This window comes from Ambystoma mexicanum, chromosome 9, assembly GCF_040938575.1.
Source record: "Ambystoma mexicanum isolate Mex_15411 chromosome 9, UKY_AmexF1_1, whole genome shotgun sequence".
Classification (NCBI taxonomy): Eukaryota; Metazoa; Chordata; class Amphibia; order Caudata; family Ambystomatidae; genus Ambystoma; species Ambystoma mexicanum.
The window spans coordinates 1,341,920,143-1,341,939,867 of NC_090931.1; the positions used below are offsets into that span (position 1 = coordinate 1,341,920,143).

Here is a 19,725-nt window from a genome sequence, read left to right on the forward strand (position 1 = left end):
GGAAGCTGCGCCGACCCGTGAAGCGGTATAGTACCCCGGTGGTAAAATCAGGTAAGTCTATGGGGGGTAACTAATATTGCCTCTGTTTATTCCCTTGGCTCACCTTGCTGTTCTTGTGTTCCCCTTAGGTGCCGGAGTGCGGCGGGAAAATGCAGAAGGATGCGGTGGAATGTGAAGATGCTGCGAAGGCCGGTGAGTTCAGCGCGGCGCTGCAGCAGGCGAGGCGACGCGCATAATATAACTTCTTTCTTCCAGCTCGAAGGCGCGGTGGATCCGGAATTCAGGTAAGGATCAAAGGTATTGCTCTTGTTCTAACCTTTTCTCCTTCTTTCTCCCTCTTTCTAGGAGCTCCAGACTCGAGGCGGGCGTGGCAGAAGACTGGATGCAGACTTGCAGGCACGGTGAGATTTACGCTGCTGGATGCAGAATGACGCGAAGCGCGTGCTGCTCTTTGGGCATGGTTTAAATAGCCTCCCAAAGTAGTCCCAGGTAAATATTCCTCCCCAGCCCCACCCGAGTAAAAAATAGTCCCTAGGTAAAGTAGTCCCTTCCAAGCCTCTTTTGGCTTGGAGCTCTTGCAGCATGGTCTGCATCAGGTAAGTTTTAATCTATGAGCCTGGTGCCTATGGCGCCTGGACTGACTCTCCATATGAGCCTGGCGCCATAGACGCTAGGACTGCACCCAAATAGCCCCTAGCAAGGGTTGTTGGGCTTGCTTGGAATAACTTGATGCCTGCTTCCGGGGTTGCTGGACTTGGTCTGGGTCCCCGGGGGTAGGCATCATGACATGATACGGCACGTGATTAAGATACAAACTTTTGGACTATATTATAGAGGGAAATGTGGGTCGCCTAAAAAGTGTGTGCGATGTAGTGCTCAAGATATACGAGTGGCAAGCACAATGTGGCATTAATGCAGGAGACCTGAAGGAGATGCGTCCTCACCCCCGATAGTTGTTTAGTTAGGATATCAGTAGCATAGTATCCCCCTGCTGGGCTCTAAGTACCAGCGGAGGCGGTAGAAAAGGACTAGATGCGGGGTAGCCTGAGATCCAGGGATTGGGCTGGGCAATTGTTTGGGGAGTTATGAGGGATAGAGGTTGAGGTAGTTGGGATAGGTAAAAGGAGGGAGGGGAGGGGAGTTGGGAATAACGGGAAGGGAAGAGCCTGCGATCACAAGCCATTCCACAATAAGAGGAGAACTGGAGCGGTGTCGGGGGGAGTGGGGTACGGCTGGTACGGGAGACTTGAAGATAGTGACCTGGAATGTAAGAGGGCTGAACAGTTATATCAAACACAATAAGGTCATGATGTACTTGACGAGGCAGAGAATAGATATTGCATTGTTACAAGAAACCCACATGACTAAAGATAAGCTAGAAGTAATGAAAAGGAAATGGAGAGGGACCACAATAGGTGCAACGTATTCTATGTATGCCAGAGGGGTCATCACGTGGATAGCATCACATGTTCCGTTCAAACTGATATAACAAGAGGTAGAGCTAGATGGTAGGTTGGTATTACTGAAAGGTCTGGTGGGGAACAAAGAAGTGAATATTATTAACATATATGCCCCGAATAATGACACAACGACATATTTCAGGAACCTATATGCCAAGATCAGCCCATTTATAGATGGCAGCGGTTATAATGGGTGGGGATTTCAACTGTACAATGGACCCCAAGCTCGACAGGTCGGATAAGAAAGTAGCCAGGCCCAACCCGGTGGCGAAGGCCCTGAGAGCGCTTGTGGATGATTTCCATATGGTTGAGCTTCAGCCAAAACACAGGGATTACTCTCATTATTCAGCTCCACACAACCTACCTACCAGGTTAGATTACATATTTGCAGCCAATACACTAATTGAAGCGCGCCAATGATTGTGACATGGCAGATCTCTCCTCCCAGTGCAAGAATCCCGACATGGAAGCTCAGAGTCGAAGCACTAAGGGACACAATATTCAGAGAGGAGTTGGGAAAGGTTATAAAGGAATACTTTGAATACAATACAGGGAGTGTGAAGTCAGCCGGCACGCTGTGGGAAGCATTCAAGGTGGTGGTGAGAGGGGAAGCAATCTCAAAATCCAAAGGATTACAGGGTGGCATAGTAAAGGAACTGCAAGACGCAGAAAAGGAGCTAGAAACTAAAATGTGAGAAGGGCGGATTCCCTGGGTGAAGCTGAGGCTATACGCCAACTACAAGAGAAATGCAGAGCCCACTGAGAAAGACTAAGTAACAAACTATAGGAAATACATAGAAAGGCAACATGCGGAGGGCAATAAACCAGGCAGAATGCTGGCCTGGCCGTGTAAGATTGAGGCACCCAGACAGGCAATTAGGGAAATACTGTGGGAGGATGGGTTGGTGAAGGAAACTCAGGAAGGGGTGAATGAATGCTTCAATAGATATTATCAAGACTTATATGCAAACAAGATTGAGGAAGAGCTGGGAATCCTCGGTAAAGAAAAAAATCAGTTTCAGTTTCGTTTCTGAACTGTCTTTCTACTAATAACCAATCACTGGTCTCCGGGTCATACTATCCCCAGCCAATGACTGCCCTCTATCTAAGCCCCTCCTCTGGCAGCCATCTTCAGATTTGGTAGCACGTAAAGTGGCAGTAGGACCAAGAGAAGAGTCGCAGAGGGGTTGGAGGGAGGGTTCGCATGTGAATCCATGCCAGACCCATGCCGGAGAACAACAGTTACAGGTAAGTAACTTGTTCCTTCTCCAGCATGGGGTCTGGCATGGATTCACATACTCATGAATACAAGAATACATAGCAGTACACACATGCACAACAACGGAAGGTGGCAAGGCTCAACATTAAGCATTTCAACAACTCAACATTAAGCATCTCTTACCTCCTCACCAGGCTCACCTTCAAGCGAACAGGTTGCGCAGCACTGCTTGGCCGACTCTGGACTCCTCCCTGGAATCCCGGTCGACGCAATAGAATCTCGTGAAGGTGTGCGTCGACCTCCATGTAGCAGCCCTGCAGATGTCCAGCAGGGGCACACCAGACAGGAACGCCGTGGTAGCAGCGATCGCTCTGATCGAATGGGCTCTCGGACGGCCGGGCAACGGTCGGTTTGCCAACCGGTGACAGTGCATGATGCAGCTGGAGAGCCATCTGGAAATGGAAGCCTTCGAGAGGGCCTTCCCTTGGTTCACAGGTCCAAAGTTCAAAAACAGCTGTGATGTCTTCCAAAAACTCTTTGTGCGGTCCACGTACAACTTCAACGCTCTAGCGACATCCAGCGAGTGCAAAGTCCTCTCAGCCGGCGACGGGAAGAAAAGAGGTAACATCAAGCGCTCGTTGAGATGGAAGTCCGACGGCATCTTGGGAATTAAGGAGGGGTGCGTCCTCAGCACTACCCTCGTCTCGTGGAATGTCAGGTATGGAGGTTTACAGGAGAGGGCCTGGATCTCTCCCACTCGTCGTGCGGAGTTGATGGCCAAAAGAAACACTGTTTTCCACGACAGGAATTTCAACGGTGCCGAATGCAGAGGCTCGAACTGCGGGCCCATGAGTCTGGTCAGCACCACGTTGTGCTCCCAATCCGGGGGCGGAGCCTTCACCGGCAGGAACGAGCAGAACAGTCCTTTCATGAACTCCTTCACAAGGCGGTGAGACCACAGCGAGGACCGCCCCCGAGTTCTGGTGTAGCGGGAGATAGCCGTCAGATGTATCTTGATGGAGGCATGCGCCAGCCCCGCCTTGGCCAGCGATAGCAAGTACGGCAGCACTTGGGGGGCCGTAATCTGTAGGAGGTTGATCTTCTGTGCACGGCACCAGACAGAGAACCTCTTCCATTTGTGTCCGTAGCACTTAAGAGTCGAGGAAGCCCTGGCCTTTGCAAGGACCTCCTTGCAGTCTGCCGGGATATCATAGCCTCCGAATTCTAGTGCTGTAGGAGCCAGGCCTGCAGGTTCAGCGATCCAGGGTCGTGATGCAGGATGGCGCCTCCTTCCCTGTTGAGAAGATCCGCGTCCGTCGGAAGTTTGACTGGGGGGGGAACGCTGACAAGTCCAGAAGGTCCGGGAACCATATCTGCCTCGGCCAAGCTGGTGCGACGAGGATCATCTTGCATCGGGACCGTCTGAGTTGACTGATGAGTCGCAGAAGCAACAGCAATGGTGGGAACGCATACAGGAACAGGCCGTCTCAGGGGAAGGAGAATGCATCGCCCATACTCCTCGGCTGGGGAAGCTTGCTGGTGAACTTCCGGCACTTGCAGTTCGTCGCCGTCGCGAATAGGTCTATCTGGGGATTGCCCCATTGTCGGAATAGCAGATCCACTTGACCCTGCCAGAGTTCCCACTCGAGGCACGAACGCAGCTCCTGGCTGAGCGAGCCGGCAACAGTGTTCTTTACACCTGCCAGGTGGAAGGGTACCAGGAACATCCCGTAGGCAATGGCCCAGTGCCACAGATCCTGTGCTTCCTTGGATAGGGCTGGGGATCTGGTGCCCCTTTGCTTCTGGATGCAGAACATTGTGGTGGTGTTGTCGGTGAAGACCGTCACCACTTTGCCCTTGAGGGACGGGAGGAACGACCTGAGGGCCCAGAACACGGCTCGGAGGTCCAGGACGTTGATGCGTAATGACCTCTCCTCCGGGAGCCAAAGGCCTCTTGCATGAAGATCTCCGGTGTGCGTTCCCCATCCTTCCAGGGAGGCGTCCATCGTCACCGTCTCCTGATGTTCCGGGGTCTGGAAGTCCATACCCGCTGCTAGATGCGCGCGGTTGCCCAACCACCAGATTGCTTGACGGAATGTCTTGTTGAGGGTGATCTTGTCTTCGAAGCTGCCCGCTGCTTGCATCCAACGGGCGTTGAGAAACTCCTGCAGTGGTCGCATCCGCAACCTGCATAGGCGCACGAGGTAGATGCACAACAACATCATGCCGAGTAGGGACTTGATGGACATCACCCTGGCTGTGTCCATGGTCAACAGCCGTTGTACCTTGCCCAGGATGGCCTTCGTCCTGTCCTCCGATGGCAAAGCCAATCGTGCCACTGTGTCGAGTCTGGCTCCCAGGTACAGGGCGTCTTGCGATGGAACCAAGTGGGATTTCACGAAGTTGATCGAGAATCCCAGATCCGTGAGCAGTTTGACGGTCTTCGCTGTGTGATCGACGGCGAGTTCCCTTGACTTTGCTCCGATGAGCCAATTGTCCAGGTAGGGGTATACGTGGATCCCCTGCAGGCGCAGCCGTGCCGCCACCGGTGCCAGGCACTTGGTGAAGACCCTGGGCGCCAAATTCAATCAGAAGGGTAGGGCCTTGAACTGGTAGTGTCGCCCTTGGACCACGAATCGTAGAAACCTTTGTTGTGCTTTGAGTATGGGGATGTGGAAGTAGGCATCCTCCAAGTCCAACGACGATAGGAAGTCGCCCTCCTCCAGCTGTCCCAGCACGTGCTGCAGGGTGACCATCCGAAATTTCTGGTACTTGTTGCATTTGTTTAGACGACGAAGATCCAGGATGGATCGTCAAACACCATTCTTCTTTCGGACGAGGAAGTACCGCGACTATATTCCGGAGCCCCAGAGCCTCTTCGGGACGAGTTCTATCGCGCCCTTTTTCAGCATTGCTAGTACTACCAGAAGTAGCTGTTGCACGTGGTTTTCCTTCCTGGGCACAGGTGGTAGACAGGGACACTTTCTTTGGAATTCCAGAGTGTGCCCGTGGGCCAGCGCGTCCAGCACCCAATGGTCGATGGAGATGGACTCCCACGCGCTGACGAATTTCGCCAGCCGGCCTCCCACCGGGGTGCTTGGGTGGTGGCCCGACGTCAATCTTGCTTCGTCGAGGCCTTGCCGCCTTTGCCTCCTTGGCGACGACTACTACCTCCGGCCTTGCTGCGGCCTCTGTATGCCTCTTGAGAGAATGAGCGGGCCGCTTGGCGGTACGATGAGGAACCGCCACTAAATCCTTTGGAGGCACCTTGAGACTTGCCTCCGGGGGTCTGAAAGGACTGCCGTCATTGATGGAGAGAACACCGTCTCGGTGTCCGCCTTGATGGCCTGCAGTGACTCGTCCACTGCCTTGCCGAACAGGTTGTTCCCGTTGAAGGGCATGCCTAGTACCCTGGTCTGAACGTCCTGACGGAAGTCGGTGGCCTTGAGCCAACCGCATCAGCGAAGGCAAACACTGTTGCCCATCTGTCGAAAACCGGTGTCGGCGATGTCCGTGGCCACCGTGATGGCGTGATTTGACGCCACCTCGCCTTCCTGTAGGATTTCAAGTGCCTCCGCCCTCTTGTCGTCTGGCAGGAAATCCAGGAGGGGAGCGATCTTAAACCACAGCTCCCTGTCGAAGCGCTCCACGACAGCAAGGGCGTTGGCCGCTTTGATGGTCGTCGCCGCCGACGCAATGACTCGTCCCATGGCATCCAGCTTCTTCCCCTCGCCGTCCGGTGGGGAAGTTGAAGTTGATCTCGTTGCCCCTGCCGATTTCTTCTTGGCCGCTGCGCAGACCACTGAATCTGAGGACGGCTGAGCTCTAAGGCACATCGGGGCGGAATCCGGGACCGGGTATTTCTTCTCATACCGGTCCCTCTTCGCAGGAGCCGTGGACGGGTTCTTGAGCAGCAACAGTTCTTTGTCCCAGATGTCGTCCAGTAACGGTACTGAGAGGACGGTCTTACTCTTGGCCTCCCGCCGTTGGTAGAGGAAACCCTCCTTCTGCTCTTCGGGACAAAGCTGGAAAAGTTCCGATGCCCTGGCGATCATGGCGTGAAAGGAGCCAATTTCGTTGGGAGGGGAGGCCTGGGCAGGGGGGGATGGGAGATCCGTTCCGTCGTCACCACCGTTGTCGGCCGTCTCTGTTCCCGTCTCATCCCTCGGTGGAGGTGAAGGCTGGAAAGGAGGTGGGAGGATGGAGTCGCCTCCTATTCTTCGGTAGGCTTCCCGACGGTCCAGGCGCCGCTGGATCATCCGCTGGGTGTAAGGGCAAACTTGTCCTTATCGCCATACACAGTGTCTGGATAGCCATCAAGATTGCTCACGATTTGTCCTGTGGCATCGGCAGCGACGGCTGGGGAGTGGGGACCACCGTTGCTCTCTATTTCGGCCTCGTCAGGATCCCTCCCATAGGACCGCACTTCCTCGAACCTCTTGTCCAGGATCTTTGCAACGCCAGCCAGCTCATCTTCGGAGGTGGTATCTGTGTCCGTTATGGCTACCGTGCCTCCTCCCACTTTCTCCTCCCAAGATTTCACGGGGGTCTTCCCGATAGGCTGAAAAGACGATTCCCTCTGGGGTGGCAGGGAAACTCTAGGCCCGGCAGTCGTCTCCACTGGGGTAGCCTCCACAGGCTTCACCAGGACCGCCACGACTCCTTCGATCGAGGCCTTAGCCGGGTGAATCAGGGTCTTCGTGACCTTGGGCGCGCCTGAGGCCTTCACCTTGTGGGTGGTGGGGAGGCAGTCACTGCCTCGCTCCCCCTCGGCTGTCGCTGTCGGGATCGACCAGGACTTCTCCCAAAGCTTACCCGTGTTCTCAGACTACTTCTTCACTGAGCCAGAGCGTTGGCTCATGGTTGATGGCGTCAGTGACATCGCGCCCTGCCTGGCAGTCAAGGAGCCCGAACCATCGGCGCTCCCAGTGCCCGCTGACTCGCGGTGCTTTGCCTTTTGTTGGGCCCCCGTCGCTGGAGCGCCCTCAAAGACCGCTCAGACTTCCTCTTCTCACCTGCTGCTGCGCTCTTCCCCTCCAGCCAGTTGGTGAGTCGAACGCGACGATCCTGCATTGGCCGTTCGGACATGTTCTTACAAAACGCACAGTCCTTCTCCACGTGCGATTTGTCGTTGTGAAGGCAGTAGAGGCACCGGAAGTGCTCATCTTCCTTGAAGACATTCTGCAATCCGCATCCCGGGCACCTCCTGAACAGCTTGGATCCAACAGGCGTTGTGTTTCCTTTTTCCTGGGCCATGACCATGCGGGGTGGGCCTCAAAGATCTTCCGGAATCCTCCAAGAAGTGAAAACTCGACGAATATTCGCCCTTGAGGGGCATAGAAAATTCCGAAATGGGTCCCCGCTGATCGGATGTAGAATCGGTGGAGCTTGAGGCTCGATTGACCGAAAATATAAGTGTAAACTCTTCGAAAAAACGCAAAACGCAGTAAAATCTCGAGAGCTATAGCACGAGACTCCCAACACCTTGAACGTGCGGTAAAAATCTGAAGATGGCTGTCAGAGGAGAGGCTTAGGTAGAGGGCAGTCATTGGCTGGGGGCAGCATGACCCAGATACCAGTGATTGGTTATTAGTAGAAAAAGAGTTCAGAAACGAAACTGAAACTGATTTGTTCTTTACCGAGGATTCCCAGCTTGACGACAGGGAATATTCTTGAGCATGTGAATCCATGCCAGACCCCATGCTGGAGAAATTGACATATTAGATACACTGGCAGAGATCAACCTACCTAAACTGGGAGAAACGGATGGATAGAAATTAGAAGCCCCACTCACAGTGGAAAAACTGGAGCGCGTGATCCAGACACTGCTGACTAATAAGGCTCCAAGGGCGAATGGTCTCCCAGGTGAGTTCTACAAGACATATAGGGCTGACCTACTCCGACCGATGTTGGCCATGTTGAATGAGGCGTTTGAGAGGGGTAGGCTACCAGAGACCCTCAGGGAAGCAATTATTATCCCGCTCCTCAAGCCAGATAAATTGAGCACAGACTGCAGATCTTACAGACCGCTGTCAATCCTCAACCAGAATAGCAAGATTCTCGCCGCAGCAATGTCAAATAGACTGAAGCCAATGATAAATAAACGTATACATTATGACCAAACAGGGTATGTCCCACGCAGGTGTATTTCTGACAATCTTAGGAGGCTTCACCACGTCATAGACCAAACTAAGTAGAACCCCCAAGAAGTAGCGATAGTCTCACTAGACGCAGTAAAGGCCTTTGACTCAGTCAATTGGCCGTGGTTGATGGCGGTGCTGAAGGAATGCGGGATAGGGCCAGTATATCTGAAATGGGCCCAATTGCTGTATAGCAAACCAGTGGCACGTGCCCGGATAGGACCAATCATTTCGGAACGATGGACTCCAAGTAGAGGCACCAGGCAGGGGTGCTCCTGGTCCCTGATGCTCTTTATCTTGGCATTGAAACCTTTGGCGAACTTAAGGCAACAATATAGCAAAGTGGGAATAAACACGAAAGGGGGACAGCATCTGATATCATTATACGTAGATGACATGTTGCTTTATATGCAATATCCGGAAGAAAATCTGCAATATATTCTAGAGGTAATGGAACGATACGCGATACTCTCCGGCATAACAATCAATCCCAAAAAGTCCACCATATTCCCCCTGGGCAGATGCATAGGAATACCACAATGCAAGCTACCAGTGCTACAGAAAGGGTAGACAACTGACACTTTTAGGTACCTGGGAGTGGATGGAACAAGTTACTTACCTGTAACTGTTGTTCTCCAGCATGGGTCTGGCATGGATTCACATGCTCATGAATATTCCCCGTCGTCAGGCTGGGAATCCTCGGTAAAGAAAAAACCAGTATCAGTTTCGTTTCTGATCTGTCTTTCGTAGTAATAACCAATCACTGGTCTCTGCGTCATACTGACCACAGCCAATGACTGCCCTCTACCTAAGCACCGCCTCTGGCAGCCATCTTCAGATTTGGAAGCACGTGAAGTGGCAGTATGACCAAGTGAAGAGCCGCAGAGGGGTAGGCGGGAGGGTTCGCATGTGAATCCATGCCAGACCCATGCTGGAGAACAACAGTTACAGGTAAGTAACTTGTTCCTTCTCCAGCATGGGGTCTGGCATGGATTCACATGCTCATGAATAAAGAATACATAGCAGTACACACATGCACAACCACGGGAGGTGGCAAAGGCTCAACATTAAGCATCACATAAACTCAACATTAAGCATCTTACCTCCTCACCAGGCTCACCTCAGGCGAACAGGTTGCGCAGCACTGCTTGGCCGACCCTGGACTCCTCCCTGGAATCCCGGTCGACGCAGTAGAATTTCGTGAAGGTGTGCGTCGACCTCCACGTAGCAGCCCTGCATATGTCCAGCAGGGGCACACCAGATAGGAACGCCGTGGTAGCTGCGATCGCTCTGGTGGAATGGGCTCTTGGACGGCCAGGCAGCGGTCGGTTTGCCAACCGATGACAGTACATGATACAGCCGGAGAGCCATCTGGAAATGGAAGCTTTCGAGAGAGCCTTCCCCTGATTGACAGGTCCAAAGTTCACAAAGAGTTGTGACGTCTTCCGAAAACACTTCGTGCGGTCTACGTAGAACTTCAGCGCTCTAGCCACATCCAGCGAGTGCAAAGTCCTCTCAGCCGGCGACGAAGGCGACGGGAAGAACACAGGCAACACCAAGGGTTCGTTGAGATGGAAGTCCGACGGCACCTTGGGCATGAAGGAGGGGTGCGTCCTGAGCACTACCCTCGTGTCGTGGAAAGTCAAGTACGGGGCCTTGCAGGAAAGGGCCTGGATCTCTCCCACTCGTCGTGCGGAGGTGATGGCCACAAGAAAAGCTGTTTTCCACGATAGAAACTTCAACGGGGCCGAGTGCAGAGGCTCGAACGGAGGTCCCATGAGCTTGGTCAGCACCACGTTGAGCTCCCACGCCGGGGCCGGAGCCTTCACCGGCGGGAACGATCTGAACAGTCCCTTCATGAACTCTTTCACCAGACGATGAGACCACAAGGACGTCCGCCCCGTGGTTCTGGTGTATCGGGAGATCGCAGCAAGATGAATCTTGATGGACGCGTGTGCCAGACCAGCTTTGGCCAGCGTCAGCAGGTACGGCAGTACTTGGGGAGCCGTAATCCGTAGAGGGTTAATCTTCCGTGCGTGGCACCAGACAGAGAACCTCTTCCATTTGTGTCCGTAGCATTTAAGAGTCGAGGACGCCCTGGCCTTTGCAAGAACCTCTCTGCAATCGGCCGGTATGTCGTGTCCTCCAAACTCTAGCGCTGCAGGAGCCAGGCCTGCAAGTTCAGCGACTTCGGGTCGTGGTGGAGGATGGCGCCTCCTTCCCTGGAGAGTAGATCCGCGTCCGCCGGCAGCTTGATCGGCGGGGACGCTGACAAGTCCAGAAGGTCCGGGAACCATATCTGCCTCGGCCACGCAGGTGCGACGAGGATCATCCTGCACCGTGACCTCTTGAGCTGGTTGACGAGCCGGATTAGCAGAGGCAAGGGAGGGAACGAACGGGTAGAGGAACAGGCCCTCCCAGGGGAACGAGAAAGCATCGCCCATGCTCCTCGTCTGGGGAAACCTGCTGGCGAACCTCCGGCACTTGGTGTTCGTCGCCGTCGCGAACAGGTCGATCTGGGGTGTGCCCCACCGTCGGAAGAGGCGATCCACCAGATCCTGCCGTAGTTCCCACTCGTGGCACGAGCGCAGCTCCCTGCTGAGTGAGTCGGCGATGGTGTTTTTTATCCCTGCCAGATGAAACGGCACCAGAAAAATCCCTTGGGCGACAGCCCAATGCCACAGGTCCTGCGCCTCCTTGGACAGCGCTGGGGACCTGGTTCCGCCCTGTTTCCTGATGTAAAACATGGTGGTGGTGTTGTCGGTGAAGATCCTCACCACCTTGCCCTTGAGGGACGGAAGGAAGGACCTGAGGGCCCAAAACACTGCACGGAGCTCCAGGACGTTGATATGCAGGGACTTCTCCGTCGGGAGCCAGAGTCCCCTTGCGTGCAGATTTTCGGTGTGTGCTCCCCACCCTTCCAGGGAGGCATCCGTGGTCACAGTCTCCTGGTGGGCTGGGGTCTGGAAGTCCATGCCCGCCGTCAGATGCGCGCGGGTGCCCCACCACCGTATCGCTCGTCGGAAACTCTCGTCGAGCTTGATCCTTTCCTCGAAGCTGCCCGTCGTCTGGATCCAGCGCGCATCCAGGAATTCTTGCAACGGGCGCATCCGGAGCCTGCACATGGGAATGAGGTAGATGCAGGAAGACATCATCCCGAGGAGGGACTTGATGGACCTCACCTTGGCCGCGTCGGCCACCAACATCCGTTGCACCTTGCCCAAGATGGTCCTGGTCCTCTCCTCCGACGGGGAGGCCAGAAGGGACACTGTGTCGAGCCTCGCTCCCAGAAACAGTGCGACTTGCGCGGGCACCAGGTGGGATTTGGCGTAGTTCACGGAGAATCCCAGGTCCGTGAGGAGTTGGACGGTCCTTGCCGTGTGGACCACGGCGAGCTCCCTCGTCTTGGCGCGGATGAGCCAGTCGTCCAGGTAGGGGTAGACGGGAATCCCCTCGCGGCGCAGCTGCGCCGCCACCGGTGCGAGGCACTTGGTGAATACCCTGGGTGCCGACCGTAGTCCGAAGGGAAGGGCTTTGAACTGGTAATGACGCCCCTGGACCACGAATCTGAGGAATTTTCGGTGCCCCTTTAGGATGGGAATGTGGAAGTAGGCATCCTCCAAATCCAACGACGATAGGAAGTCTCCTTCCTCCAGCTGACCCAGGACGTGCTGGAGGGTGACCATCCGGAACTTCTGCGCCTTGATGAACTTGTTCAGACGTCGCAGGTCTAGGATGGGGCGCCATCCTCCCGTCTTCTTCTTCACGAGGAAGTATCGCGAGTAGACTCCGGAGCCCCGAAGCCTCTTTGGGACGAGTTCGATGGCGCCCTTTCTGAGCATCGCCTTTACCTCCAGGAGAAGTTGAGGGACGTGAAGTTCTTTCCTGGCCACGGGGGGGACGCGCGGGCACCTTCTTTGAAACTCGAGCGCGTGGCCCCGGGCCAGGGCGTCCAGCACCCAACGGTCGGTGGAGATGGACTCCCACACGCTGACGAAGCCCGCCAGCCGGCCTCCCACCGGGGTGCTTCGGTGGGGGCCCGACCCCACGGCCGGTTCAATCCTGCTTGGACGCGGCCTTGCCGCCTTGACCTCCTTGGCGACGACGGCGGGGTCCGCTAGACTTGCCTCGTCCTCTGTAGGCCTCTTGCGACGACGAGCGGGCCGCTTGACGGTAGGAAGCGAAACCGCCGCCGGAACCTTTGGAGGCGCCCTTGCCTCCGCCGCTCCGAAAGGGCGTTCGTCGTTGCTGCAGGACTCCAAGGGCCCTGGCCGTCTCAGTATCCGCCTTGATGGCCTGAAGGGAATCGTCCACTGTCTTCCCAAACAGGTTGTTCCCGTCGAAGGGCATGTCCAGGACTCTGGTCTGGACGTCCTGCCGAAAGTCTGTAGCTTTGAGCCATCCACGACGTCGAAGGCAAACGCCGTTGCCCAGCTGGCGGAACCCAGTGTCGGCGATGTCCGTCGCCACGGTGATGGCGTGGTCCGACGCCACCTCACCTTCCTGCAGGATCTCAAGGGCCTCCGCCCTCTTGTCGTCCGGCAGAAAATCCAGCAGGGGAGCTATCTTGTACCAGAGCTCCCTGTCGTAGCGGGCCACGATAGCCAAGGCGTTGGCCACTTTAATCGTCGTCGCTGCCGACGAGATGACTCTACGTCCCATAGCATCCAATTTCTTTCCCTCGCCGTCCGGCGGGGAAGTTGATGTGGAGGCCGCACCCCCCCCCCCGCTTTCTTCCTGGCTGCCGCGGAGACGACGGAGTCCGGGGTAGGCTGCGCCCGGAGGCATAGGGGGGCCGTGTCCGGGACCCGGTACTTTTTCTCGTACCGGTCTCTTCTAGCTGGCGTCGTGGAAGGGTTCTTGAGGAGGGAAAGGCCCTCATCCCAAATGTCGTCCAACAGAGGCACTGCGAGGACCGTCTTCCTCTTGGCCTCGCGCCGCTGATAAAGGAAGCCTTCCTTTTTCTTCTCCTCAGGGCAGAGTTGGAAAAGCTCGGAAGCCCTGGAGATCATGGAGTGGAAAGATCCGATCTCGTCGGGCGGAGAAGCCCTGGTGGGAGGCGACGACGGAAAATCCTCGTCGTATGCCTCGTCGTCCGTACCCGTCGCTGCCGTGTCAGTCCCCGTATCATCCCCTCGGGTGGACGGGGAGGAGGGCTGGACGGGGCGCGACGGTTGAAAAGGAGGTGGTGGATGGATCCTTCTTTTCTTGGTGGGGGGAACACCAGAAGGTCCCGGTTCTGGATCCCCCGACGGGAGAGGTTCCTCCGTCGGTAACGGTAGCCTCGTCCTTATCTCGGAGCATAAGGACTGTATGGCCAACAAAATGGCCGCCGAGTTGTCTTGCGGCGCTGGCAGAGGGGAATCCGACGGGCGAGCAGGGGCCCCGTCGGTATCCTCGACGATGTCGTCGTCGTCACCTGCGTCGGGGTCCATTCCGACGGGCTGGCCTTCTTCCACGCCTAGGCCGTGGCTTAAGACCTCGATCAGCTCCTCTTCTGAGGTTGAGGCCGAATCTACGACGACGCCCTGCCCCCCCTTCTTCTTCCCCACGGAGGGTTTCACGGGGGTCCTATCGATGGGCACAAAGGAAGACTCCCTCCGCGGAGGCAGGGAGATTCTGGGCCCTGAGGTCGCCACCACTGGTGTAGCCACCACAGGCTGAGCCAGGGCCGCCGCGACCGTTTCGATAGAGGGCTTGGTCGGATGGATCAAGGCCTTCACCACCTTAGGTGCGCTCACCGCCTTATCCTTGAGGGAGGGGGCACTGCCACGCTCCTCCTCTGCCTTAGAGCTCGACCGGGGCCTCTCCAGGAGCTTCACGGGTGCTCGGCCTTCCTCTTACCCGACCCAGAGCGTTGGCTCGTGGTTGATGGTGCCGGGGAGGGTGCGCCCTGCCTGGCGCCCGTAGAGCCCGACCGTTCGGCGCTCCCGGTGCCAGCGGACTCGCGGTGCTTGGCCTTATGTTGGGCCCCCGTCGCCGGGGCGCCCTCAAAGGTCTTAGAAGACCGCTCGGATTTCTTCTTCTTCTCGCCAGACGGGCTCTTACCCTCCAGCCAGTTGGCGAGACGTTGATGGCGGTCCTTCATGGTCCGTTCCGACATGTTGCCGCAAAACGCACAGTCCTTCTCCACGTGCGTCTTGTCCTCATGAAGGCAGTAAAGGCAGAAAGAGTGTTCGTCCTCCTTGAAGACGTTCTGCAGCTGGCATCCAGGGCAGACCCTGAACAGCTTTCCGGGCGTCGAGCTTCCCTTCTCCTGGGCCATCTCCGAGACCGGGCCTGAGAAGCTTCTGGAGTCCTCCGAAGTGTAGCTCGACGAAATCTTCACCCTTGAGGGGCACAGATGAATCCGACACGGGTCCCCGTTGATCGGATGTAGGATCGGTGGAGCTTGAGGCTCTTTTGACCGAAAGAATCGAAGTTTTTTGTGAAAAAGCGCGAAAAATAGCACTAACGCTCGAGAGCAATAGCACGAGGATCCCAACACATGAACGTGCGGTAAAAATCTGAAGATGGCTGCCAGAGGCGGTGCTTAGGTAGAGGGCAGTCATTGGCTGTGGTCAGTATGACGCAGAGACCAGTGATTGGTTATTACTACGAAAGACAGATCAGAAACGAAACTGATACTGGTTTTTTCTTTACCGAGGATTCCCAGCCTGACGACGGGGAATATTCATGAGCATGTGAATCCATGCCAGACCCCATGCTGGAGAATGGGAAGTCCTCTTCCATGCTCCCCACAGGTTCCTTTGGTGGCACTGAGGGGGGTGGACGAACAATTGAGGAGGACTATTAGAGAACACTGGGAACCAGTAGGTGTAACAACCATGGGAGATGTGTGGCAAATAGTGGAGAAGATAGAAATTGATACACAGAGAAGATACGGGTTTTCATAGTGGGCAATATATCACGTATGTGAGGCTGATGACAATGTTAAAGAACACGTGGTCTGAGGTGGAACCTGATGCAACCTGTTGCTGCCATAGAAATGTTTCAAGCGGTATCTGACGGGGGCCATGTGGTCTCCCAAATCTATGAAATAACTATGTCCAAAGTTGGGAAGGAGGTGTTTCAGATGAGGACAAGAGAGAACAGAGGCAGCTAGCTCCTCAGACAAAGAAAAAGTAGTAACACCCACAAGCTAGAAAGTGGAAGTTGGAATGTGCGAGGCTCTAAGGGGAGGAGGTTGAGGGGGAACATGTTGGGGAACTGTTTTTATACACAGTGTTTTGGTGCAATGTATGACGCCGTTATGGAAAAATTATAAAAAAATTATGTTTTTTTAAAAAAGCACGACTGTGCGTTGTTAACGCGCTGCTGCACTTTTGAGCATAAGGTTCCTCACTTCTTAGGGCTGGACTACATAAAATAGGGATTGACTTCGAAGAACTGCCTAATGCGATATCTGTGTTGAATGTACCTCTTCTGGTGCAGGTTGTGGTTATTTTCTCCCCTTTCATCTGCATTAGGCTAAACTCATTTTGAAGAACGTGTGTGGTAACCATTTTATTATTACTGTGGTTTATTTGTGTTTAGTTATAAAGGCCTATAATAAATGCATTTTTGATATGGATCTGTCTAAGAGTAATCTGAGGAGTTTTACTGTGTGTGCTCATTGTGGGCTTCTCATCACTCACCCCTCCTGAGACTTAGTCTTGACCGCCTGCCAAGCTACCATAGATTGGTCTGGTTTGTCCATAAGATGCCCCTGTTCCACTAAACTAGGGTGGCCTCCTAAACTTCTACCCACCAGGTCAGAGTTTATAAATCCATCTTAACATCAGTCACCCCTGATCTTGCCTTCGTGCCCTCTCCTGCCAGCGTAGCTGTATCAGGTCATGTTTTCACTGACTAGTCTGGCAGCTGGCATCACCTACCGGGGCGGTCACAGCCTTGCAACTTACATGTTGTCTCCTAAACAGGCTCCATCGCACTTCCCCGCTTGGGCTCCCCGATCAATTCACCCCCAACCCTTTTCTTTTCCCCTCCCTCTATGCAATTGCATTTTCCAAATGTCATGAGGAGTTGCAGGATCGTTTATTGTCAATTTCCTTCACAGCCCTGGTTGTTCCATTGCTACCTTGCCTTCTCGACTTGCAGCGCTTTCAAAAACGATTCTAGCTGTATAAGCACCTTACAAATGCCCAATAAATAAATAACTCAATAAATAGTATGACTAAGACTGTGGGCCTCATTACGAGATGGGCGGTAAGGGATTACCGGCACCGGTAAGGGTGCCGGTAATCCCTTACCGCCCTACTACGAGTTCCCTTTGCGGGTCCTCCCTTAACGCCTGGTTTTTCCAGGCGTTAAGGACGGGAACCGCAAAGGGACTCTGGAGCTAATAACAGTACCGCAATTTGCGGTACCGTTATTAGCGCCTTCCCTATTCCCATTGAGCCCTATGGGGGCTCAAATGGGGAAGGGCCCTGGTGAATGGGGAATTACCGGTCCCTCCAACCTTGGAATGGACCGGTAATTGCTCCATTCACCAGGGCGGAGTCGGTAGGGTTTTGGAGGCAGCCATGGATCTAATGGCTCCATGGCTGCCTCCAACCTCATAATGAGGCCCTGTGTATTTAGAGTTTTATACATTGTTCTTATTTCCTATGTTCCCATTCTTTTTTGTCCTTGTGGCGCTTTCAAACACAAATCCGTTGTTTAAAGCACCTTACAAATGATAGATAAAATATGAATACAAAAATATCGATAGTGGTGCAAACCATCTTTTCAGAAACAGAGTCTAACTTCGCTGCTAAGTAGGAATTTTGCTAAAATGCTGCTGATTGAATCAGAACAAAGGTTTGTGTCAACTGATAACCTCTTTCTGTACTTATTTCCAGTGATATGCTGATGACACAGCTTTGCTTTAAAGCTTCTGTAAGGAACTCATGGTGGCAACAGTAAAGACAGACACAAGTGATCACAGTTCAAGGGTGTTTATCTCACCCAATATAAAGTTCAATAAACGCCTAAACTAAACCTAAATCTAAGATGGAAGCAAGCTACGACCATCAAAAAATAATACGGCAGTCCTGGTGGCGCCTTGTCAAATAAAAAGGGCTTCTACTAAAAAAAACTACTGCCAATCCTCATTACTAAATTACAATAAAAGTGTGGAATAATGTTCACCATAAAAGAAAGAAGTGTTCACAAAATGATTAATCAGGATGGTATTGCTGGGTCTCCCTTCCCCACGTTTGTAGCACGAGAAAAGACGGGACACTCGAGCACAACCCACACCTGGGCCTCGGCAGCACGAGGTTTCACAGTTCAGTTCAACGGCATCAGAAAGCTTCACAGGCTAATTCTCTTTCCTGTAAAAGTCTCATGCCTTAGGCGGCCTGCTGTTTCCCAATGGCAAACAAAGAAAAAAGTTCCTTCGGTACTCTTGTACCTTGGGCGATTGTTCCTTGACCCTTGGATCTCCCTCCGCCGGACTTAAATCCCTCTTGCAACTTGGGCCTCTCTCTGTCGGGTTCACTACGGCCTGTCATATACTGCTTTTAATATTCAAAAGTCCTTTTTAAACACCTTCCCAATGCTGGCAACCCTCGACCTGGTTGACACAATGTTCACGGTTGTATTACTCTTGATTCATAAACAACAAACAAGTTCTCTCAGTGGTCTTGCACCTTGGGCGATTGCTCTTCGCCCCTAGAATCTCCTTCTACTGGGCTCGGATCCTCCTTGCAAAAACGAGCCTCCCTTTGTCGGGTTCACTATGGCCCTTCTTCAACACAGTTCATGTATTCCTAATACAGTTCATGTATTGCTCATTTTCATCAGAAAGCGGGTTTCCTTCTCCTCGCTTTCTTTCAGCATCCATCTGTTGGGTTCACATTTGCCAATTATATCAGTTCACAAACGTAGTGGAAAGCGGGGTTCCCTTCCACTAGCTTTACTCTGACAACGGGACAGAGACTTTTAGCTGTACAAGGGATTTGACATGAACCTTGTAGGACCACTCTGATGCCTCATGCCTCCCTTTCTGAGGGCCTTCTGCTTCTGGTAGTTTCAAAACAGGTCCTGGTCAGAGTCTTTCGAATGAGCGACCACGTGGTGCCGGACCCCTCTGCACCTAGACCTCAACTGGGCTTTCTTTAAAGTTCGAACACACACACACAAGTTCTTCTTGTAAATTCCTTGTGTTAAAAAATGGTGCATCTTGCAACCTTGGTTCAACACAGTTCGGTTTTCTATCAGTCTCCTCCGACTCACCGGCTGTGCTGAACCCGTTGGCTCATTTGTTCTCTGGAGTCAAGGACAGTACCACGGTTGTCAGCTTGCCTCCCCGCCTGCGTTATCAATGAAGGAGGCCCCCGTGTACCATTGACATCTGCTGCTCCGCACGCCAGCTCTAACTCTCGGTCTGATGATTTCCCTTTTGGAGGCTTCGCAGGTCTGAGTTGAAAAGGGCAAGGGCAATTCCCCCTTTGTTGTCCTTCCAGGTCACGCTGCTTTTCTTCTCCCTTTGTACTGCAGGTTTGGTGTAGCTCTCTCCTCATGTGTTCGGCCTTGCTTGAAGTGTGCTCTTGTGCACCACCTTTTATCCCTATGGGGAAGGTAAAGGGCTGTCAAGTGTGCGTGGTTATTGTCAATTGCCGGACTCTGCCTGACCTGTGTGTTGGGACATGTCAGGTAAACGGCTCTGGTGGTAGTCCGTTGTCTGTTACAGTGTAAGAAAGCTTCTAAATACCCTTGGTGTCCCACTTCCACTTCCCAAAGACCCGTCGCCCAGGTGATCCTCCCTCACTGGTCCACCCCCAGGAACTGGATCAAATAGTGATGGCAGTGTCGTGGCCACCTGGACAACAGGTCCCCGGGGACTAGTAAGTGAGACACCTTCGGGTTTCTCACACTTCTCTCTACTACCTCCCCTTCCACCTCGCTTTCCTGAATGTAT

General features: G+C 53.8%; 1 protein-coding gene across 2 annotated transcripts in view; it reads right to left on the minus strand.

The window, feature by feature from the left end:
• The window catches only part of PTPN4 (protein tyrosine phosphatase non-receptor type 4), a 2,055,941-nt gene that overhangs the window by 602,423 nt on the left and 1,433,793 nt on the right, over positions 1–19,725 (minus strand). The gene's annotated exons all lie outside the window — the stretch shown is intronic.